Source organism: Phyllostomus discolor, chromosome 3 (assembly GCF_004126475.2).
Source record: "Phyllostomus discolor isolate MPI-MPIP mPhyDis1 chromosome 3, mPhyDis1.pri.v3, whole genome shotgun sequence".
Lineage (NCBI taxonomy): Eukaryota > Metazoa > Chordata > Mammalia > Chiroptera > Phyllostomidae > Phyllostomus > Phyllostomus discolor.
In genome coordinates this window covers 173,626,199-173,642,435 of record NC_040905.2, presented here as the reverse complement: position 1 = coordinate 173,642,435, position 16,237 = coordinate 173,626,199, and the positions used below count along the sequence as shown (strand labels likewise).

At 40.5% G+C, this 16,237-nt stretch overlaps 1 protein-coding gene, 1 long non-coding RNA gene and 1 other non-coding gene across 3 annotated transcripts in view; 2 read left to right on the top strand and 1 right to left on the bottom strand.

Moving 5' to 3' along the window:
• GNA14 (G protein subunit alpha 14) overlaps window positions 1–16,237 on the top strand; it is a 161,876-nt gene that overhangs the window by 3,442 nt on the left and 142,197 nt on the right. The gene's annotated exons all lie outside the window — the stretch shown is intronic.
• LOC118499707 lies at window positions 743–9,661 on the top strand. The gene is made up of 3 exons (XR_004902227.1): window positions 743–1,258; window positions 5,066–5,070; window positions 9,631–9,661. It is a non-coding gene; the product is annotated as an uncharacterized LOC118499707 (long non-coding RNA).
• On the bottom strand, window positions 1,130–1,261 carry LOC114514565. The gene has a single exon (XR_003686080.1). It is a non-coding gene; the product is annotated as a small nucleolar RNA SNORA51 (small nucleolar RNA).

Genomic DNA, 16,237 nt, shown 5'->3' with positions numbered 1-16,237 from the left:
GCTGCTATGTGATCTGAGGATGTTTCTGAAGTGCATCGATGGCTCAGTCCGTATCCTGTCTGTACGTAATACAAGTATAGGTCAGCATCCACGGGAAAGATAAAGCTGTGGTCTCGTTAGAGCTAGTCATTGGAAGATGTCTAGCTGGTCTCAGAGAAGGGAGGTTGAAAACAAAGAAGAGGCTCAACTTTAGTAGAAAGAAAATCCTTATCAGTTCCACAGGTAAAAGTAGGGCCAACAGGAGTTCCAGTGAGAAAGCTCATAAGCACTCTTCAGTGTGAGAAGAAAGTGGCTGGACAATAGAAATTAAATGGAGAGAAATATAATCTTTTGTTGATTTTTAGCATTAAATGAGGCTTGGTTAAGTGTTGTTAATCAGGTTGAGTCTTAATTTTGGATGCAGACCTCATGCTGGAACGGTCTGGAAAGAATGTTTACTGGGGAATTGGAGTTGAAATTATGTGGGTATAGGAGTTAAAAATGCAGGTTCTTTTTTTTTTTTTAAAGATTTTATTTATTTTATTTTTAGAGAGGGAAGGGAGGGAGAAAGAGAGAGAGAGAGAGAGAGAGAGAGAGAGAGAGGGAGAGAGAGAGAGAGAAACATCAATGTGTGGTTGCTGTGGGTTATGGCCTGCAACCCAGGAATGTACCCTGGCTGGGAATCGAACCTGGGACACTTTGGTTCCCAGCCCACGCTCAATCCACTGAGCTACACCAGCCAGGGCTAAAATGCAAGTTCTTAAGCCAGACTGCTTGGGTTCAAACCCTGGCTCCCCCCTTCTTAGCTGTGGACTAACCTCTCTCCACTTTGTTTGGCAGTGAGCACTTGGTGTCAGCTCTCATGGCTCCGTTTTTCACCAAGACTGTGTGGCTTTCCACGTTAGTTGCTCAGTTGTCAGTAGTGTAGCAGTTTGTCCAAATAGTCCTGGTGGTGCTTTGAGTCTCCCCCACTGTTTTTATGTTTTTGTTTTGTTTTGTGCAATAAGGTCATTTTAAAGGGTCTCTTCCTCCTTGTAACAAAGAGTTGAAAATCTGAGTCTCAGAAAGTCTTATTACATTGGTTATAACAAAATCCCGTTTCTGGTTTTTTTTTTACTTTTTACTTTTTATTTATTTATTATTTTTTACTCCATGTCCCCCCATTCACAATGCAGACCAGGCAAAGGGCCTGGGCTGAGGTGTACATGGGGTGGGTTTACTCTGCCTCCTCTTTCTGTACATGCAGTGTAAGAACACAGCCTGTGGTAAGCACTGGGAGGTCCCAAAATCCCATTTTAAGGCTGTGTTTCTGGGCTGGAAGTCCATTAGTGAAAATGGCGTAGATAGTATGGGTTTCTCAGTAGAAGGTGACAGAATTCCCTAACTCTGTGAAGAAGAAAAGGAATGAAATGGTAAGTATACCCACGTTCCTTTTTGCTTAGTTTAATCCAAAAGCTTTTCCGAAGTGCTGGGCATGGTGTTCAGTGCTGAGGGTCATTTCCAAGTTGACTTTGAGTTGCTTTTTCACAGGTAACTGTTATGAGGAGGATGGTCATGAACAGAGACTACCAAGTGTGAAAGGCATCCCTCAGGGGTGGGAGGGATCCTCTGAGTAGGGCCTTGAAAGATGGGGAAGGAGGGGTGCTGATGCAATCACATGGGGGGGTGTGTGGCTTGGGTGGGACACATGCAAGAACCCCTGACTATCAAGAGCCACCTCTGAGGACAGTAAGTGATGTTCTCAGGCTCTGGGATAAAATGAAGGACCCCTTGGGGGCAGATTTCATTGAGTTTTGGTGTTTTATCTTAACCATTTATGTGAATATTATGTTCACTACAAAATAACTGTTAATGCAAAAAAGTGCTTAAGTTTTTGTGCCATGATATACTTCAGAAAGGGAGACCATGAGGTTTTGTCTGTGGCTTATGCCCACCCAGACTGGAATCAACCAGCCTCACCAGGTAGCCCGCTCCCACCCATGACACAGCGGTCCCTAGAGCCTATCACAAGACAAATGAAAGTTCTCCCTGTCTCCTTTCTGCCTTTAAACAAACACAGAGCCTTTCAGAAATGGACTTTCACTTTTCTTTTACCTTTTCAAGTAAGGTGTGTTGAGGTATGATTTACCTACAACAAAAGTCACCAATTTTAAGTGTGCAGTTTGACAAATGTGAACAGTTGTGTAAGCATTAGCACAGTCATGACACAAACATTTCCATCATCCCTTAAACTTCCCTGTGCCCTCTGTATTCATTGTCTCCCCTTCAAATCATTAAAACATTTTTTTAAAATTTGGAAGCAGTTTATAATAATAAGAATAGTGCCAAAATCCATAGGTGTACTTTTTCCCATTTGACCTATTATTGAAATTTTAGTACATCTTTGTTCTCATTTGTGTGTTCCCTTTAGTTTTTCTGAAATGCTTGACAGTAAGTTATGTATGTATCACTTCTCATATATGTGTACATATTTAGTTTCTTCTACTCTGGAACACTTTCACAGGCTGTCATCGCTTTTGTGACTTTACATTTTTGAAGAATATCGTCCCCTTTTCCTTTTCTTTCTTCTCTCTTTCTTTGTTAAACCCTCTAACTTTTTAATAGAACACTTCTCAATTGGGGTTTGTCTAATGATTTTCTTGTACTTAGAGATTCCAATGATATATTCTTGACTGGAATTTTGGGTAAGTGATGGGTGTCCTTCCCAGGGGTCACCTCTAGAGGCACCCTGTGTCTGTCCGTCCCTCACTGGTACTACTAAGTGATCGCCCGCACCCACTTGTTTTCTCTATTGTTGAACAGTTTCATGGGGAGATACTTTCTAAGACCATGCAAATATTCTGCTCCTCATCAAAATATCCCTCTAGATTTTGTATCAACATAGATAATTCCTGATCCAATTTGTAACTAGCGGCTGCAAAGTGATGATTTCCCAGCTTCAACACTATTTCCACATTTACCAGCTGGCACCAGGCATTCCACTATAACAACCTTCCCTGTGCTCCTACTTATTTATGTATTTATTTATTACCCCCCAAACTCATGAATCCCTAGGGTTTTTGTTTTTTTTGGAAACCAATGGTTTTTACTCCATTATTCTATTTAATCATGTTGGTGCTCAAATTGCATCCGATTTGTGCACTGAGATCCCCATCTAGCTGGTTCCTCTGTCACCGTGATAAGCCCCCATCGTTTCCTTGAGCACTTCCTACTTTCAGGCATAACTAGTTACTACAGGCTCATCCTGTACCTCCTTCCAGGTCTGGGAATCAGCTATTTCTCTACAGGGCCTTGGTTTCTTTTAGTGGAGAACTGCACCTTTTCTTTTAAGATGCTTAAGTCTCCTGAAACAAAGATATCAAGTCCAGTAATTCAAATCAATCACTAATATCAAGTACCCGAAGGATCACATATCTAAAGCATGTAGTTAGAGGATGAGAGTTTGAGGTTGTGAGCAAATTATGAAATGGAAAGATCTGACAGTGAGGTTTGATTAAAAAGCAATGTAAAAAAATGTCTTAACCCTCCAGAGGTTCTTTTTTTTAAAGGATGCCTTCTAGCCTAGATCACTTTTTGTTTTCCCTTTTCCCATGATACCCGAATTACAAGGGAAAAGCTTACCTTGTATGAGCTCCTAAGTGTGGGGCTGCAGGGAGAAAGGTAACTAGATTGAGAAGGCAGAGAAAGAGAGGTTGTCAGTGAGTCAGTATAGAGGAGATATTATATTAATACCAAAGACAGAGGGTGAAATTCAGGCCAATGGGGCCTTTATTGAAGGATGCTCACCAGGGCATCTCATGAAAATAAAGGAGTTGAGTAATGAAGACTGGGGAAGAGCAAGTGCCAGGGCAGTGCTGGGGCACCACCATCAGCATGACCTGGCTTTCCTCCTTTCCCAGCCTGAGGGCCCTGTGGGCCTTCCTTGCCCCCTGTGAGAGCCTGAGGTCTGCTCTGGGTCAGGGCAAACTCCTGGGTCAGTCACTTCTGGCCAAGGGCAGTGCCTCACAGACATGGCCTGGGGTGGGGTGGGGGTATGGGGTAGAGGGAGCTCCCTGGAACTCAAGTAGCCTGCTGCGGACACTGTCCAAGGAATCAAAGTGTGTCAGGGGGAATCGATGAGCTCTCAAAGCGGGAGTCCCCGCAGGAGCCTCTGCGGCAGCCCTCACTTTCCTCAGGAGCAGTTGGCTCTCTGTGCTGAGGAAATTAATGGGCTATCATGTTGGCTGGGGTTCTTGGTTGCAGACCATTTGAACAGAAGAATAATTTATTGGAAGGGAAGAAGGAAGCACATAGAATAGATGGGAATTGCAGAACAGGCTCAGCCAAAGGGCAGAATCCAAGGGAGTTTTGACACTGGTATCAGGTCAGACTGTCAAGCTCACAGCCAGCCACTCTGCCATCCCGACAGCCACTGAGCCTTGCGCTGGACACTTACCTCCACTGCACCGCTGCAAATAATCTGTGACTATCTCCTGCATCCTTGTGCCACTTTTCAAAATCTCAGCCCATCTGATTGTGCCCAGCTGGCAGGAAGCTGGGGAGAGGCAGCGTGTACAGTGGTGAGAACATGTTCTCTGGGTTTGGGCAAGAGGTAGTGCCCACTGTGCTGCCAACCCCCTGTCTGGGCCCAGAACACCTACCTGCCATTACAAGGTCACTGAGAAAACTTGCATGTAGCTCCTAGGAGGACATGTGGGTAGGAGGGTCAAAAGCATGAAGCCCCTGCTGGTACCCTTTCTTCTCAGAGATCAGGCTCCTGATGTATAGTCATAACAGAATCATGAAGTGAACAGTGCATTAAGGCTCTGGAGACCCAAGTTTCTTTCTTCGGTGTGTGTGTGTGTGTGTGTGTGTGTGTGTGTGTATGTGTAGCCTCTGAGTGTTGGATATATGACAATGAGCAACACTTTTCCTTTGAGCCCCAGGGTTCTTACTTTTAAAATGAGAGGTTTGGATTAGGTAACTTCTGAGGTCTTCCCAATTCTGTCATCAGATTTTTTATACCAATAGTTCCCAGAGTGTGTTTCTAGGACCAGTAGCATCAGCATTGGTATCTCCCAGGAACTTGTTAGAAGTGTACTCTCAGGCCCTGTGAAACAGACATTCTGGAATGGGGCCAGCAATCTGTATTAATAAGCTGGGCAGGTGATCCTGATACATGCTCAGGGTGAGAACCTCTGTGGGATAGCATTGGCCTGGTGCTCAGGACAGGACAGCCTCTGATTGTCGTCGCTCTAGGCTCTCAGGCAGACATTCCCATCTTTCAGCAGTTCTCCAGGAGACCCTTGGGCCTGCCCTGCCTAGGGAATGCTCTGTTTTTTGAAGTTGAAGAACTTGATGAAGGGTCTTCAGAGTCTGAGCTGGGTAATTTCTAGGGGTCTTTTGGCCTTGTACCCAAATTGGTGGGCAAAGAGGTAGAGCAAGTGCATGCCTATGATTTACCATGGCCAGAGTCCTTACGAAACCAGCAAGTGGTCACATTTGCATGCACTCTTGCACTCTGATGTATTACTAAAAAAGTTGTTCTCCTTAAATTGCCATGGCTTTGTGGCTAATAACCATTAAGTAGTTAACTTTCTATCATGAAATAAGTGGTGAGGAGGAAGCGTATTCTAGGAAGAGCTCCCATATATCAGTCTTCTCTCGTAAAATTCACCCTCCAGGAAACATTGGCTGGTAATTCCAGCCTATGGGTGATTAATATTCCTGGTTGTCAAGTCTTTTTTAAGCAACTGATAAATTTTCATATTTTTTATTGTTTTAATAAGAGGAAAAGAGAACACTTATCTTTTATTATTCTGCCTGAAAGACGTCTTCTGGAATGTTAGTTGTCAGCGACCCACAAATGGATTAACTATGCCGCTGCGCTCTCAAATTTTCCACAAATAACACCTTCCTTTTGAATAACTGATTGCCAGAATTGTTCCTTCTGCTCAGCTACTTGGTAATTGGGGAGTATAAGCTACTTGTATTACTGAACAGAATCAAGTAAAAGAAGGTGGTAAATAAGGTTTAGAGTCATCATCTAACCTGCATGGCGGTCTAATTCCCAGTAGCTGAAGTCAGTGCCCCTCCAAATACAGCCGGAGGCGCAGGCCAGCCTGTTCACAAAGACAGGCACAGGGAGTGCACATCTAGAAGCTTTCGTAGCAATTTACTATGGCTGTGCCATGAACGGGTATTTTTACTGTGTCTCATGAACGCAAGAGTCTGCCACTGAGGGGGAGGTTTTAAAAATTGATTCCTTACCACAGAGACTATGAGGAACACAAGTGCAGAACTTCATGTTATGAATTGGGTAGAGAAGGTCCAGAGCAGTGAAGAGACTCGACAGATGTCACGGGGCTTGGGGCTTAGTAGCTAATTGGCAGTAGAACCGAGGCCAGATGTCCAGTCTGTGAGCGCCAACCCACTCTTTCATCAAATCAGTCTAAGTCTTCATGTTGAATTGCGTTGTTTCTAAGGCAACACTGATTTTAAGGTTTGTCATTGACTTGAAAACAGCTTTTTCAGGAAACCAACAACCACCATAGTTAAATGTACACTTTGTTGCAAAAGCAGTTTGACTTAAAATGTTCATTCATGTCGCAAAAATCTTGAAATCAAGGATATAAGGTAATTTATTTCTCTTCCTCCCAATCAAATAGTACATATTAAAATAAAGCAAAACTCTTCCAATTATTGACATTGTATTTAATTTCATGAGACCAATTTCCATGCTGAAATTAGATTAGGGAAGAAACCTCTCTGTATTACCATTAGCTCACAGGGTTCTACTTTGAGTTATTATATAAAACTTTGAAAAGGGTTGCTTCCTAGATTTAGAGGGACTGTTATATACAATGCAGGGTAAGAAAAAAAATAAGAGCAACCAAATGTCGTGAGAACTCCAATGCCTGCATAACTGGATGGGCCACATCCGGGCAATAGATAAGTTTAGGGAGAATTTCAAATGAGACTTTGAACTTTCTGTGGGGTTTGCTCACCATTGATCCCACAGTGCTGAGCGCACAGCTAAGCTCAAATGTTGGTTGAACGAAAATGTCGGTTGTTCTCTATGCAGTGGTTTACATGAAATAGCGGATGACAAGTATGAAGATTTTCTTAGAGGAGGTGGAGATCCCTGCTGTTTGGGATGGTCTGGGAAGGTTCATGAAAGGAAGATAGGCATAGGCTGGTTCTTTAAGAAAGACAAAGTAGAAAATCCCAAAATTGATCTTTTTAAAAATGTCCAATATCTTGGCTAATTACTCTTTTTGAATACATATTTATATCTAGATTAGTGGTTTCAAAATATAAAAATTAAGCCTGGGTCCCAGGACTGAAGTGATACTTGGAAAATAGTCATTGTATTTCCATAAAGAGTCATTCCCATACAGGATAGAATTTAGATATGTAACTGGGACTATAGTTGAGAAGTTTGCCGATTGTTCTTCTCTATTGTTTTACTCTGAAATAATTAGAAAAAAATCATAACTTCTCATGGTCTTTATGTAGCTCTTCTAATTATATATAGATCTCTCTATAAAATAAAGGAGTTAGATCTTGTGACTTTAGAGGCCAATCTCGCAATTAATTTTATGAATAAGAAATCTGGAAATTCCAAAACGGGAATCAGTAATTGCAAGGACTCAATTCCCCTGATGTTTAAGACCTAATGTAATGTGTTAAGAGCCATGCTATTCATTATCTGAGCAAATTTCATATGAAATTGGCCTCTTTTTGTGCAGCTAGCAGAAATAATAATCTCATATTGCACTAAAGGGATATTTGAAGTGATAAGAAGTTATGTGCTCCATATATAAACATGTTGCTTTTGTTGATATAAATCTTTATAATTGCTGTTACTTAAATCAGTGGTTTTGCCATGGCTGGTATGCCTTAGTGGATTGAGTGCTGGCTTGTGAACGAAAAGGTTGCTGGTTCGAACCCCAATCAGGGCACATGTCTGGGTTGCAGGCCAGGTCCCCAGTAGTGAGGTGCATGAGAGGAACACATTGATGTTTCTCTCCCTCTCTTTCTCCCACCTTTCACCTCTCTCTAAAAATAAATAAATAAACAAACAAACAAATAAATAAATAAAATCTTAAAGCAATTTTCAGATTTGGGAATTTTGAGTTTGTTTATAAAAATTGGGAAGGGAAACAAAGTGGGACTATTCATTAAAAAAAAATGCCAAGTAAGAATGTTAAATGTATTTTAATATATTCATGTAAAAAAGTGATTTTAGACATGATTATCACCTATTTTTTAACATATCCAAAATTGAACACATTGAACAAAATGGAAGGCTTTTCCATTCTCCCCAAGTCATGCGTTTCTACCTATCTTTCTTATCTCAGTAAAGGGTACCATTCACCACCCAGGTGCCCAGACCAGAAGCAACAGTCTTTCTTGACTCGTTCTTCTACAGCTAACACCAGAGATGGAAATGGTAATAATAACATTTAATAATAGTAATAAATTATATTAGTAACATTATATATCTAATCATTATTTTAGACACTTGAAATGAATGATCTCACCTATTCCTCACTGTGCTTTGGGGTACAGTGAGTATCACCCTCTCCATTCTACAGCTGAGGCAATTGAGGCCCCAGGACAAGGTTTACCAGCCAGAGTAGAACTATGGTTTGAACTCAGGCAGCCTGACTCCAGAGCCCTGGTTCTTAATCATGGTCCTGCTTCTACCTGAACAGACACTTCTCCAAGGAGGATATACAGAGGGCCCAGAGACATACAAAAGGATGTTAGGCATCACTAACCATCAGAGAGATGCAAATTAAAACCACAACGAGATACCACTTCACACCAGTCAAAAAGGCCATCATAAACAAATCAACAAGCAACAAGTGTTGGAGAGGTTGTGGAGAAAAGGGAACCCTAGTGCACTGTTGGTGGGAATGCAAACTGGTGTAGCCACTGTGGAAAACAGTATGGAATTTCCTCAGAAAACTAAAAATAGAACTGCCTTTTGACCCAGCAATTCCACTGCTGGGGCTATACTCTAAGAACCCTGAAACACCAATCCAAAGAACCTATGCACCCCAGTGTTCATAGCTGCACAGCTTACAAGAGCCAAGTGTTGGAAGCAACCTAAATGCCCATCAGTAAATGAGTGGATTGAAAAACTGTGGTACATTTACACAGTAGAGTACTATACAGCAGAAAGAAAGAAAGAAAGAAAGAAAGAAAGAAAGAAAGAAAGAAAGAAAGAAAGAAAGAAAGAAAGAAAGAAAGAAAGAAAGAAAGAAAGAAGAGAGGGAAGAGAGGGAAGAGAGGGAAGAGAGGAAGAGAGAAAGAGAGAAAGAGAAAGAAAGGAAGAGGAAGGAGGAAGGAAGGAAGGAAGGAAGGGAAGGGAAGGGAAGGGAAGGGAAGGGAAGGGAAGGGAAGGGAAGGGAAGGGAAGGAAGGGAAGGGAAGGGAAGGGAAGGAAGGAAGAAGTCCTTCAGAAGAGCATGGATGGATCTAGAGAGGATTATGCTAGGTGAAATAAGCCAGGTGGTTAAAGACAAATACCATATGATCTCACCGATGAGAGGAACCTAATGAACAAAACAAACTAGCAAGCAACATAACCAGAGACATTGAAATAAAGAACAAACTGACAGTAACCAGAGGGGAGGTGGGAGGGCATAACAGGGCAGGGGAGAAGGGAGGGTTTTCAGGAACATGTATAAAGGACACATAGACAAAGCCAAAGGAGGGGTAGGATCGAGGGTGGGAAGGGGGGATGGTTGGGTGGGGGGGACTGGTGGGGGAAAATGGAGACAACTCTACTCAAACAACAATAAGACAGAGAGAGAGAGACAGAGAGATATCATGGTCCTGCTTCTGTCTCCCAGAGCCACCGTCTCAACAGAATCTACCGCAAGAGGCCAAATCTCTACTGTGCCCTATTCTTGCCGCCCTATTTGCCATCCTACTTTCTTCCTACCTCTTGTCTGGATTACTCCATCCATTCTCTACACTATGGCCAGAGTGATCATTTAAAAACATAAAGCTGATTATTTTCTTGCTCAGAACTTATGCCTTCCCATTGTCCTTGGGTATGAATCTCAAATTTGCACATGGCCTGTGGGACTCTCTGCCTGTCCCCTGCTACCCCTCTGCCATTATTTTCTGTGATAATTCATTTTTGGCCACAGGGCCTTCTTTTAGGACTTTCAATTGGCCAAACTCTTCTTTCTTACGTCTCTTCACATGCCAATCCATCTTCTACATTGCGCTTCCTTACTAGTCTTCTAGCTAACTGCTACTTATTTTCAGAATGTAGCTTAAATATCTCTTCTCAAATATTTCTGACTCCTCAGAATATTTAAAGTCTCCTCAGAATATTCCCCCATAGCCCATTCTACATTTCCTTTGAAAAACAGTGCTTATCCTAGTTTGAAACTATTTCAGATACTGTATTGACTGTTTCCCCTGCTGGATTCCAAACTGGATGAGTGTAGGGACGATGAGAACCAGTGAGTCCTCAGCATTTTGTATAGCACCTGGGTGTTTCATAAACATTTCTGAATGCACAAATATATTAGCAGTTAGTATCAACATTGTCACATTAAAGAAAGAATATTTTAACTTCAAAAAGTAGAAAGAGCTTATTTTTAATAGAGAATAACACTTTAAATTGAATAAATATGCTTTTATGACTCACTATTCTTTCTATTTTTAAATTTTTTTATCCTTACCAGCACTTGTTGTTTATTGTCTTATTATTTATTTCATTTTGTTTATTTTTTTAATTGTTGTTCAAGTACAGTTGTCTCCATTTTCCCTCCTATTTGTTCTTTTTGAACATTCACTTTTAGGTGAACAAAACGTCATTACATACTGACATTGGACTCTGAGCTGATGCTCTGGAACCAATGATTTGTTTCAGGTATCTTATTTGTTTCCTAGGCTTCCAGATTTTCTTATGCACAAAAATGAATGCTCTTTATATGTACATATTTTTTTAACTTAAAAAACTGGCATATTTGTATTAGAGTGGCTAGCTGTCTTCTGAATATCTGTTCTTTCCTCCTGTAATACCAGAAGTATTTTCTGGGCACATGGACACCTTCCAAAGACTACATATTTCCCAGCTTGCCTGCTACTAGGTGTGGCCATTTGACTAATGTATGGCCCCCGGGATGTAAACCTGTAGTAATATAAGCAATTTCTGAGTTTTGACCTTAAAAGGAAAGGAAGCTTACTTTCCTTCTGTAGAAGGATGCTGACTTTAGTGGCGGGAGCTGGAGCAACCATCTTTTACAAAGAGAAGGAAGTCCATGCTGACAACGCAAAGCCAACAAGGTAGAAAAGGCCCACGTCCACGATTCCATGAAGCTGCCATATTAGCCCTGAATGATGAATGATGGGACTCCTGTTCATAGCAGCCAAACTGGTATCCTAGTTAAAAAAATATTATGCATTTTGTTTTGCATTTAGATTTTCAATATTCAACAATATGTCTGAGAGTTCTTTCCAAAGCATATGTAATTCTAAGACAGAAAAGTCAAAATGGAGAACGGGGAAGGGGAATTGAATGTGATGCTGTTATCGGTCAGTGGCGGGCAACGCTGCGTCTGTGTCTCTCATTCCTGCACCATCATCAACATCGTGACACACGACATGCTCTCCTGTATTTTCTGAGACCGAGTTTGCAGTTATTGGACAGGGGCTTTTCTGTGAGCAGACAAACTTTTAAAGCTTCTTGTTTTAATTGATATTGAGTTTATTAAAGTTGAAAAATGGAAAAACCTGGTTTTCCTAAGCCTTTAGTGTTCATTTTAATTTAAAAAAATTTAGCCATTTTTATATAAAAATAACTATGTATTTCACTTAATTCTTTGATTGCATTTTAATTTTCTACTAAATTAACTCCATTTATTAAATCAGTGAATTAAATAATTAGATTTCCTTCAAACATTAAAAAACATATTTACACATATTAAAAACCTGAGTATCCTCAAGTATTTCAACCCCCTGACAAAGTTGGCAAAAAAAGCTAAGCATTTAAGACACTCCAATAGACCTCAGAAACCTTAAGTTATAAATTAAATTAATATTATTCTTTTCTTTAAAGGTTTTATTTATTTATTTTTAGAGGGAGGGGAAGGGAAGGAGAAAGATCAATGTGTGTTTGCCTCTTGTGCGCTCCCTATCAGGGACCTGGCCTGCAACCCAGGCATGTGCCCTGACTGGGAACCAAACCGGCGACCCTTTGGTGTGCAGGCCCAGGCTCAATCCATTGAGCTACACCAGCCAGGGCCTAATATTATTCTTTTAAATAATCAAATGCTTTCTATAAATATAATAGAATACTCTTTAAATTATTACAACTCTGGTAGATTATATAGTATCATATTGAAATACCTTAAATAACACAGTATCCAAAAAAACTCCCTCAATGCTGGAAAGCAGTATGGAGTATCCTCAAAAAATTAAAAATGGAACTATCTTTTGAACAGCAATTCCACTTCTGGGAATATATCCTAAATTCTGAAACACCAGTACAAAATAAGTATACTTACCCCTATGTTTCTAGCAGCGTTATTTACAATAGCCAAGATCTGGAAACAGCCTAAGTACCTATTAGTAGATGAATGGATAAAAAGCTGTGGTACATTTACACAATGGAATACTATTCTGCAGTAAAAACAAAAAAGAAGGACTCTTACCTTCTGTGACAGCATGGATGGACCTAGAGAATATTATGTTAAGTGAAATAAGCCAGTCAATGAAAGACAAACACCACATGATCTCACTTATATGTGGAATCTAATAAACAAAATAACACAAAAAATAGAAACACAAGCAATAGACACATGAGACAGACTGATAGCTGTCTGAGAGAAGCGGGGACTGGACGAAAGATGGTGAAAGAATTAGCCGAAGAACATTGATGCATGACTCATGGACATAGACAATGATATAGGGATTGACTAAGGGAGGGGAATGGGTGGGGCTGGGGGAGATGGGAAAAGGGAGATAAATCAGGAACAACTATAATAGCATAAGCAATACAATTAAAAACTCAGTGCTGACTAATGGCTATTATTCTTAAATTTATTATCACTACATGTATTATCACTACAGGTATACTTATTCCTTAGTGTTATGGGGCTTGTAAAGTTCAGCTCAATCAAGAAAAGATTTGCAATTTTGACCCTAGAGTTAGGACTATTTTTCAAGTCCTTACAATATCTGGCAGCCCAAAGCATCAATTATTTCTTTATTCCAATTTTTACTGCTTTTTAAAAAAAAACTTGTAATCACCTCATCACCTTAATTGATTAGATATAGAGCCTACAGTGGCAACTAAATTTTTCATTATCTAATTTGTGTTGAAGAGATTCTGTACTTTTCAAGCTCTTTTAGTGTTTCATGACCATCATTTCTGATTCTCTTACTGCCACTTTAAAGAAGAAAAACGTTGGTCTCAGATTCAAGAAATGGGAGATATGAGGTCCTTTCTTAATTCTGGTCTCTATTCTGCTGTGGATAACCTGTGCTTGAACACATCTTTTTTTAAATATATTTTATTGATTATGCTATTACAGTTGTCCCATTTCCCCCCTTCACTCCCCTCCACCCTGTACACCCTCTCCCACCTACTTCCTCCCCTTTAGTTCATGTCCATGTGTCATGCTTATAAGTTTTTCAGCTTCTACATTTTTCATACTATTCTTACCCTCCCCCTGTCTATTTCCTACCTACAATCTATGCTACTTATTCTCTGTACCTTTTCCCCCTCTCTCCTCCTCCCATTCCCCTGTTGCTAACCCTCCATGTGATCTCCATTTCTGTGGTTCTGGTCCTGTTCTAGTTGTTTGCTTAGTTTCTTTTGGTTTTGCTTTAGGTGTGGTTGTTAATAATTGTGAGTTTTCTGTCCTTTTACTATACATGTTTTTTTTTTTATCTTCTTTTCTTAGATAAGTCTCTTTAACATTTCATAAAATAAGGGCTTGGTGATGATGAACTCCTTTAACTTGACCTTATCTCAGAAGCACTTTATCTGCCCTTTCATTCTAAATGAAAGCTTTGCTGGATAGAGTAATCTGGGATATAGGTCCTTGTCTTTCATGACCTGGAATACTTCTTTTCAGCCCCTTCTTGCCTGTAAGGTCTCTTTTGAGAAATCAGCTGACAGTCTGATGGGAACTCCTTTGTAGGTGACTGTCCCCTTATCTCTTGCTGCTTCTAGGATTCTCTCCATTTTCTTTTTTACCTTGGCTAATGTAATTATGATGTGCCTTGGTGTGTTTCTTCTTGGGTCCAACTTCTTTGGGGCTCTCTGAGCTTCCTGGACTTCCTGGAAGTCTATTTCCTTTGCCAGAATGGGGAAGTTCTCCTTTATTATTTGTTCAAATTTGTTTTCAATCTGTTGCTCCTCTTCCCCTTCTGGTACCCCTATAATTCGAATGTTGGAATGTTTAAAGATGTCCTGGAAGTTCCTAAGCTTCTCCTCGTTTTTTTGAATTCTTATTTCTTCATTCTTTCCTGTTTGGTTGTTTCTTTCTTCCTTGTGGTCCACTCTGTTGTTTTGAGTCCCAGTTTCCTTCCCATCACTATTGGTTCTTTATGCATTTTCCTTCATTTCTTTTATGGTAACCTGCATTTTTTCATCTAATTTGTGACCAAAATCAACCAATTCTATGAGCTTCCTGATTACCAGTGTTTTGACCTGTGCATCTGATAGGTTAGCTGTCTCCTCATCACTCAAAAGGATGAGTTTTGGGGCACTGATTTGTTCTTCTGTTTGAGCCATTTTTTTTTTTTTTTTGGTCTGGTCACTCCTGTTACAGTGAGGGGTGGAGCCTTAGGTGTTCACCAGGGCTGGGCACCCCAGTCACTAGATTGGGATGTTGTATGTGAGGGTGGGGTCGAGAGGGAAAAATGGTGGTAGCTCTGTTCTCTGTGGGACCTCAGTCCCTTTTCTGGGATCCTGGGTTGCGCGCTCTGCCCTGCTCCACAATTGCTGCCTCACTGGGTCTGCCAGCTGTCGCTTGTGTACTCAAGGTCCACCTGCTGCGATCTTGCGTGCCCCAGATGCCTTATATGCCCCCGGTCGCCTTATGTGCCCTTATGCACCCAACTCTCCCTGTTCTCAGTGCCTCGACCTGCGCCTGGCTGCTCACCTCCGCCCCTCCTACCAGTCTGGATAAACAGGTCTATTTCAAGTTCTTGGCTGTCCGACTTCCATTCAGATAAATTTTCTATCAGTTCTGGGTGTTATTCTGCCTCTAAATTGTTGTTGTTCCAATCTTGGTTGTGTGTGGAGGTACGGTGCATCCACCTATGCCTTCATCTTGGCCGGAAGTGAACACATCTTTTCAGTCTAATATTGTTCACACATTTCTTCCCTTTCAAAGGAAACATCAAGCAATTTAAGAATAGTTAAAAACAAGGTGAAATAGAGTGAATTAAATATAAAACCCTAATCACAAACCATAAGCCTACTGAAAACTCCACCAGCTATAAGCCTTTAAAGCAAGAAGCATTTAGGTTTAAATTTAAATGCTTCTCTTTTTTGTGTTTTAAAATGTCTAAAATTTGGCTGAATCACTCGCTTTAACATCTCTCTGCCTTTGCATTTGTTGCTCTGGAATTGCAGACTCTCTATAGGCAGCTCATGCATGAGGAAACTGCTTGAACTTTCCCTATTTTCAAATTGCCATTCACTTAAAGCAATGAGGAAGCCTATCTCCCTTGCCTAATAATTTCATTTGTCTGCACTAAGGGATGGGCAGGTGGAGGAAATGAGGAGGCGTTGGTTTATTTGACATAAGCTCATTAAGAAAAGATTGGACTCCAAAGTTAGTGGTAATCAAATAGGCATGGCCCCAGTGAAGCCAATTTGCTCTATGTGTTTGTATATGTGCACATACACATACCACCATTACCAGCAGATAATTTGAAATCAGTCAATACTTACAAGGCAATTTGAATGTTCCATTAACATAATTAAACTGATTCTATCTATAATGAAGTTATATCCCGATGCAAACCAGAAAATGGCCAGACAACTTACTATTTATGAAAAGGGTATTCTTTTGTTTAGTTAAAGTATTCACCTTGAGCATCTGAAATTTCTGTTTTAAGTCAACTTTCTCTTTAAGGAAAGTCATGTTGGCCAAAACAGAATGGGTGTGGTTTCAATTATTGTTAAGATTAAGAAAACTCAAAGAATACTTTGATTTATGTCATGATATCTGCTAGAACAAAAATTAGAAATGTCATTTCAAAATTCTAAACATTTCTTATTATAGTCA